This window comes from Phyllobates terribilis, unplaced genomic scaffold (assembly GCF_046119375.1).
Source record: "Phyllobates terribilis strain yellow unplaced genomic scaffold, ASM4611937v1 Scaffold_1__5_contigs__length_1240528914, whole genome shotgun sequence".
NCBI lineage: Eukaryota > Metazoa > Chordata > Amphibia > Anura > Dendrobatidae > Phyllobates > Phyllobates terribilis.
The window spans coordinates 252266617-252275472 of NW_027362761.1; positions in this window are offsets into that span (position 1 = coordinate 252266617).

Below are 8856 nucleotides of genomic sequence, written 5' to 3' on the forward strand. Positions count from 1 at the left end.
CGCACGTAGCCATCTATACACAGCAGGAGGTCGCACGTAGCCATCTATACACAGCGGGAGGCCGCACGTAGCCATCTATACACAGCGGGAGGCCGCACGTAGCCATCTATAAACAGCGGGAGGCCGCACGTAGTCATCTATATACAGCGGGAGGCCGCACGTAGCCATCTATACACAGCGGGAGGCCGTACGTAGCCGTCTATATACAGCGGGAGGCTGCACGTAGCCGTTTATATAAAGCGGGAGGCCGCACGTAGTCATCTATACACAGCAGGAGGCAGCACGTAGCCATCTATACACAGCGGGAAGCCTCACGTAGCCATCTGTACACAGCGGGAGGCCGCACATAGCGGTCTATACACAGCAGGGGGACGCACTTAGCCATTTATACACAGCAGGAGGCCGCACGTAGCCATCTATACACACCAGGAGGCCGCACGTATCCCTCTATGCACAGCGGGAGGCCGCACGTAGTCATCTATACACAGCAGGAGGCCACACAAAGCCATCTATACACAGCAAGAGGCCGCACGTAGCCATCTATATACAGCGGGAAGCTGCACGTAACCATCTATACACAGCGGGAGGCCACACGTAGCCATCTATACACAGCGGGAGGCCGCACGTAGTCATCTATACACAGTGGGAGGCCGCACATAGCCATCTACATACAGCGGGAGGCCGCACATAGCCATCTATACACAGCGGGAGGCCGCACGGCGCCATCTATACACAGCGGGAGGCCGCACGTAGCCATCTATACACAGCAGGAGGCCGCACGTAGCCATCTATACACAGCAAGGGGCTGCACGTAGTCATCTATACACAGCGGGAGGCCGCACGTAGCCATCTATATACAGAGGGAGGCCGCACGTAGCCATCTATACACAGCAGGAGGCCGCACGTAGCCATCTATACACAGCGGGAGGCCGCAGGGGCCATCTACACACAGCAGGAGGCCACATGTAGCCATCTATACACAGCAGGAGGCCGCACGCATCCATCTATACACAACGGGCGGCCGCATGTAGCCATCTATACACAGCGGGAGGCCGCACAAAGCCATCTATACACAGCGGGAGGCCGCACGTAGCCATCTATATACAGCGGGAGGCCCCACGTAGCCATCTATACACAGCGGGAGGCCGCACGTAGCCATCTATACACAGCGGGAGGCCGCATGGGCCATCTACACACAGCAGGAGGCCACATGTAGCCATCTATACACAGCAGGAGGCCGCACGCATCCATCTATACACAACGGGCGGCCGCATGTAGCCATCTATACACAGCGGGAGGCCGCACAAAGCCATCTATACACAGCGGGAGGCCGCACGTAGCCATCTATATACAGCGGGAGGCCCCACGTAGCCATCTATACACAGCGGGAGGCCGCACGTAGCCATCTATACACAGCGGAAGGCCGCACGGCGCCATCTACACACAGCAGGAGGCCACATGTAGCCATCTATACACAGCAGGAGGCCGCACGCATCCATCTATACACAGCGGGCAGCCGCATGTAGCCATCTATACACAGCGGGAGGCCGCACAAAGCCATCTATACACAGCGGGAGGCCGCACGTAGCCATCTATATACAGCGGGAGGCCGCACGTAGCCATCTATACACAGCGGGAGGCCGCACGTAGCCATCTATACACAGCAGGAGGCCGCACGTAGCCATCTATACACAGCAGGAGGCCGCACGTATCCCTCTATACACAGCGGGAGGCCGCACGTAGCCATCTATACACAGCAGGAGGCCACACAAAGCCATCTATACACAGCAAGAGGCCGCACGTAGCCATCTATATACAGCGGGAAGCTGCACGTAACCATCTATACACAGCGGGAGGCCACACGTAGCCATCTATACACAGCGGGAGGCCGCACGTAGTCATCTATACACAGTGGGAGGCCGCACGTAGCCATCTACATACAGCGGGAGGCCGCACATAGCCATCTATACACAGCGGGAAGCTGCACGTAGCCATCTATATACAGCAGGAGGCCACACGTAGCCATCTATACACAATGGGAGGCTGCACGTAGTCATCTAAATACAGCGGGAGGCCGCACGTAGCCATCTATATACAGTGGGAGGCCGCACATAGCCATCTAAAGACAGCAGGAGGCTGCACGTAGCCATCTATACACAGTGAGAGGCCGCACGTAGCCATCTATATAAAGCGGGAGGCCACACGTAGCCATCTATATACAGCGGGAGGCCGCACGTAGCCATCTATACACAGTGGGAGGCCGCACGTAGCCATCTATATACAGCGGGAGGCCGCACGTAGCCATCTATACACAATGGGAGGCCGCACGTAGTCATCTATACACAGTGGGAGGCCGCACGTAGTCATCTATACACAGTGGGAGGCCGCACGCAGCCATCTATACACAGCGGGAGGCCGCACATAGCCATCTATACACAGCGGGAGGCCGCACATAGCCGTCTATATACAGCGGGAGGCTGCATGTAGCCGTCTATATACAGCGGGAGGCCGCACGTAGTCATCTATACACAGCGGGAGGCCGCACGTAGCCATCTATACACAGCGGGAGGACGCACGTAGCCATCTATACACAGCGGGAGGCCGTATGTAGCCATCTATTCACAGTAGGAGGCCGCACGTAGCCATCTATACACAGCAGGAGGCCGCACGTAGCCATCTATACACAGCGGAAGGCCGCACGTAGCCAGCTATATACAGCGGGAGGCTGCACGTAGCCATCTATACACAGCGGGAGGCCGTATGTAGCCATCTGTTCACAGCAGGAGGCCCCATGTAGCCATCTATACACAGCAGGAGGCTGCACGTAGACATGTATACACAGCGGGAGGCCGCACGGCGCCATCTATACACAAGGTTAGGCCGTACGGCGCCATCTATACACAGCGGGAAGCCGCACGTAGCCATCTATTCACAGCGGGAGGCCGCACGTAGCCATCTATACACAGCAGGAGGTCGCACGTAGCCATCTATACACAGCGGGAGGCCGCACGTAGCCATCTATACACAGCGGGAGGCCGCACGTAGCCATCTATAAACAGCGGGAGGCCGCACGTAGTCATCTATATACAGCGGGAGGCCGCACGTAGCCATCTATACACAGCGGGAGGCCGTACGTAGCCGTCTATATACAGCGGGAGGCTGCACGTAGCCGTTTATATAAAGCGGGAGGCCGCACGTAGTCATCTATACACAGCAGGAGGCAGCACGTAGCCATCTATACACAGCGGGAAGCCTCACGTAGCCATCTGTACACAGCGGGAGGCCGCACATAGCGGTCTATACACAGCAGGGGGACGCACTTAGCCATTTATACACAGCAGGAGGCCGCACGTAGCCATCTATACACACCAGGAGGCCGCACGTATCCCTCTATGCACAGCGGGAGGCCGCACGTAGTCATCTATACACAGCAGGAGGCCACACAAAGCCATCTATACACAGCAAGAGGCCGCACGTAGCCATCTATATACAGCGGGAAGCTGCACGTAACCATCTATACACAGCGGGAGGCCACACGTAGCCATCTATACACAGCGGGAGGCCGCACGTAGTCATCTATACACAGTGGGAGGCCGCACATAGCCATCTACATACAGCGGGAGGCCGCACATAGCCATCTATACACAGCGGGAGGCCGCACGGCGCCATCTATACACAGCGGGAGGCCGCACGTAGCCATCTATACACAGCAGGAGGCCGCACGTAGCCATCTATACACAGCAAGGGGCTGCACGTAGTCATCTATACACAGCGGGAGGCCGCACGTAGCCATCTATATACAGCGGGAGGCCGCACGTAGCCATCTATACACAGCAGGAGGCCGCACGTAGCCATCTATACACAGCGGGAGGCCGCAGGGGCCATCTACACACAGCAGGAGGCCACATGTAGCCATCTATACACAGCAGGAGGCCGCAGGCATCCATCTATACACAACGGGCGGCCGCATGTGGCCATCTATACACAGCGGGAGGCCGCACAAAGCCATCTATACACAGCGGGAGGCCGCACGTAGCCATCTATATACAGCGGGAGGCCCCACGTAGCCATCTATACACAGCGGGAGGCCGCACGTAGCCATCTATACACAGCGGGAGGCCGCACGGGCCATCTACACACAGCAGGAGGCCACATGTAGCCATCTATACACAGCAGGAGGCCGCACGCATCCATCTATACACAACGGGCGGCCGCATGTAGCCATCTATACACAGCGGGAGGCCGCACAAAGCCATCTATACACAGCGGGAGGCCGCACGTAGCCATCTATATACAGCGGGAGGCCCCACGTAGCCATCTATACACAGCGGGAGGCCGCACGTAGCCATCTATACACAGCGGAAGGCCGCACGGCGCCATCTACACACAGCAGGAGGCCACATGTAGCCATCTATACACAGCAGGAGGCCGCACGCATCCATCTATACACAGCGGGCAGCCGCATGTAGCCATCTATACACAGCGGGAGGCCGCACAAAGCCATCTATACACAGCGGGAGGCCGCACGTAGCCATCTATATACAGCGGGAGGCCGCACGTAGCCATCTATACACAGCGGGAGGCCGCACGTAGCCATCTATACACAGCAGGAGGCCGCACGTAGCCATCTATACACAGCAGGAGGCCGCACGTATCCCTCTATACACAGCGGGAGGCCGCACGTAGCCATCTATACACAGCAGGAGGCCACACAAAGCCATCTATACACAGCAAGAGGCCGCACGTAGCCATCTATATACAGCGGGAAGCTGCACGTAACCATCTATACACAGCGGGAGGCCACACGTAGCCATCTATACACAGCGGGAGGCCGCACGTAGTCATCTATACACAGTGGGAGGCCGCACGTAGCCATCTACATACAGCGGGAGGCCGCACATAGCCATCTATACACAGCGGGAAGCTGCACGTAGCCATCTATATACAGCAGGAGGCCACACGTAGCCATCTATACACAATGGGAGGCTGCACGTAGTCATCTAAATACAGCGGGAGGCCGCACGTAGCCATCTATATACAGTGGGAGGCCGCACATAGCCATCTAAAGACAGCAGGAGGCTGCACGTAGCCATCTATACACAGTGAGAGGCCGCACGTAGCCATCTATATAAAGCGGGAGGCCACACGTAGCCATCTATATACAGCGGGAGGCCGCACGTAGCCATCTATACACAGTGGGAGGCCGCACGTAGCCATCTATATACAGCGGGAGGCCGCACGTAGCCATCTATACACAATGGGAGGCCGCACGTAGTCATCTATACACAGTGGGAGGCCGCACGTAGTCATCTATACACAGTGGGAGGCCGCACGCAGCCATCTATACACAGCGGGAGGCCGCACATAGCCATCTATACACAGCGGGAGGCCGCACATAGCCGTCTATATACAGCGGGAGGCTGCATGTAGCCGTCTATATACAGCGGGAGGCCGCACGTAGTCATCTATACACAGCGGGAGGCCGCACGTAGCCATCTATACACAGCGGGAGGACGCACGTAGCCATCTATACACAGCGGGAGGCCGTATGTAGCCATCTATTCACAGTAGGAGGCCGCACGTAGCCATCTATACACAGCAGGAGGCCGCACGTAGCCATCTATACACAGCGGAAGGCCGCACGTAGCCATCTATATACAGCGGGAGGCTGCACGTAGCCATCTATACACAGCGGGAGGCCGTATGTAGCCATCTGTTCACAGCAGGAGGCCGCATGTAGCCATCTATACACAGCAGGAGGCTGCACGTAGACAAGTATACACAGCGGGAGGCCGCACGGCGCCATCTATACACAAGGTTAGGCCGTACGGCGCCATCTATACACAGCGGGAAGCCGCACGTAGCCATCTATTCACAGCGGGAGGCCGCACGTAGCCATCTATACACAGCAGGAGGTCGCACGTAGCCATCTATACACAGCGGGAGGCCGCACGTAGCCATCTATACACAGCGGGAGGCCGCACGTAGCCATCTATAAACAGCGGGAGGCCGCACGTAGTCATCTATATACAGCGGGAGGCCGCACATAGCCATCTATACACAGCGGGAGGCCGTACGTAGCCGTCTATATACAGCGGGAGGCCGCACGTAGCCGTTTATATAAAGCGGGAGGCCGCACGTAGTCATCTATACACAGCAGGAGGCAGCACGTAGCCATCTATACACAGCGGGAAGCCTCACGTAGCCATCTGTACACAGCGGGAGGCCGCACATAGCGGTCTATACACAGCAGGGGGACGCACTTAGCCATTTATACACAGCAGGAGGCCGCACGTAGCCATCTATACACAGCAGGAGGCCGCACGTATCCCTCTATGCACAGCGGGAGGCCGCACGTAGTCATCTATACACAGCAGGAGGCCACACAAAGCCATCTATACACAGCAAGAGGCCGCACGTAGCCATCTATATACAGCGGGAAGCTGCACGTAACCATCTATACACAGCGGGAGGCCGCACGTAGTCATCTATACACAGTGGGAGGCCGCACATAGCCATCTACATACAGCGGGAGGCCGCACATAGCCATCTATACACAGCGGGAAGCTGCACGTAGCCATCTATATACAGCAGGAGGCCACACGTAGCCATCTATACACAATGGGAGGCTGCACGTAGTCATCTATACACAGTGGGAGGCCGCACGTAGCCATCTATATACAGCGGGAGGCCGCACATCGCCATCTATACACAGCGGGAGGCCGCACGTAGCCATCTATATACAGCGGGAGGCCACATGTAAGCATCTTTACACAGCGGGAGGCCGCACGTAGCCATATATACACAGCGGGAGGCCGCACGTAGCCATCTATATACAGTGGGAGGCCGCACGTAGCCATCTAAATACAGCAGGAGGCTGAACGTAGCCATCTATACACAGCGGGAGGCCGCACGTAGCCATCTATATACAGCGGGATGACGCACATAGCCATCTATACACAGCGGGAGGCCACACGGCGCCATCTATACACAGCGGGAGGCTGCACGTAGCCATTTATACACAGCGGGAGGCCGCACGTAGCCATCTATATACAGCGGAAAGCCGCACGTAGCCATCTATATACAGCGGGAGGCCGCACGGCGCCATCTATACACAGCGGGAGGCCGCACGGCGCCATCTATACACAGCGGGAGGCCGCACGTAGCCATCTATACACAGCAGGAGGCCGCACGTAGCCATCTATACACAGCAAGGGGCTGCACGTAGTCATCTATACACAGCGGGAGGCCGCACGTAGCCATCTATATACAGCGGGAGGCCGCACGTAGCCATCTATACACAGCAGGAGGCCGCACGTAGCCATCTATACACAGCGGGAGGCCGCACGGGCCATCTACACACAGCAGGAGGCCGCACGTAGCCATCTATACACAGCAGGAGGCCGCACGTATCCCTCTATACACAGCGGGAGGCCGCACGTAGTCATCTATACACAGCAGGAGGCCACACAAAGCCATCTATACACAGCAAGAGGCCGCACGTAGCCATCTATATACAGCGGGAAGCTGCACCTAACCATCTATACACAGTGGGAGGCCACACGTAGCCATCTATACACAGCGGGAGGCCGCACGTAGTCATCTATACACAGTGGTAGACCGCACGTAGCCATCTACATACAGCGGGAGGCCGCACATAGCCATCTATACACAGCGGGAAGCTGCACGTAGCCATCTATATACAGCAGGAGGCCACACGTAGCCATCTATACACAATGGGAGGCTGCACGTAGTCATCTATACACAGTGGGAGGCCGCACGTAGCCATCTATATACAGCAGGAGGCCGCACATCGCCATCTATACACAGCGGGAGGCCGCACGTAGCCATCTATATACAGCGGGAGGCCACACGTAGCCATCTTTACACAGCGGGAGGCCGCACGTAGCCATATATACACAGCGGGAGGCCGCACGAAGCCATCTATATACAGTGGGAGGCCGCACGTAGCCATCTAAATACAGCAGGAGGCTGCACGTAGCCATCTATACACAGCGGGAGGCCGCACGTAGCCATCTATATACAGCGGGATGACGCACATAGCCATCTATACACAGCGGGAGGCCACACGGCGCCATCTATACACAGCGGGAGGCTGCACGTAGCCATTTATACACAGCGGGAGGCCGCACGTAGCCATCTATATACAGCGGGAGGCCGCACGTAGCCATCTATATACAGCGGGAGGCCGCACATAGCCATCTATACACAGCGGGAGGCCGCACGGCGCCATCTATACACAGCGGGAGGCCGCACGTAGCCATCTATACACAGCAGGAGGCCGCACGTAGCCATCTATACACAGCAAGGGGCTGCACGTAGTCATCTATACACAGCGGGAGGCCGCACGTAGCCATCTATATACAGCGGGAGGCCGCACGGGCCATCTACACACAGCAGGAGGCCACATGTAGCCATCTATACACAGCAGGAGGCCGCACGCATCCATCTATACACAACGGGCGGCCGCATGTAGCCATCTATACACAGCGGGAGGCCGCAAAGCCATCTATACACAGCGGGAGGCCGCACGTAGCCATCTATATACAGCGGGAGGCCCCACGTAGCCATCTATACACAGCGGGAGGCCGCACGTAGCCATCTATACACAGCGGGAGGCCGCACGGGCCATCTACACACAGCAGGAGGCCACATGTAGCCATCTATACACAGCAGGAGGCCACACGCATCCATCTATACACAACGGGCGGCCGCATGTAGCCATCTATACACAGCGGGAGGCCGCACAAAGCCATCTATACACAGCGGGAGGCCGCACGTAGCCATCTATATACAGCGGGAGGCCCCACGTAGCCATCTATACACAGCGGGAGG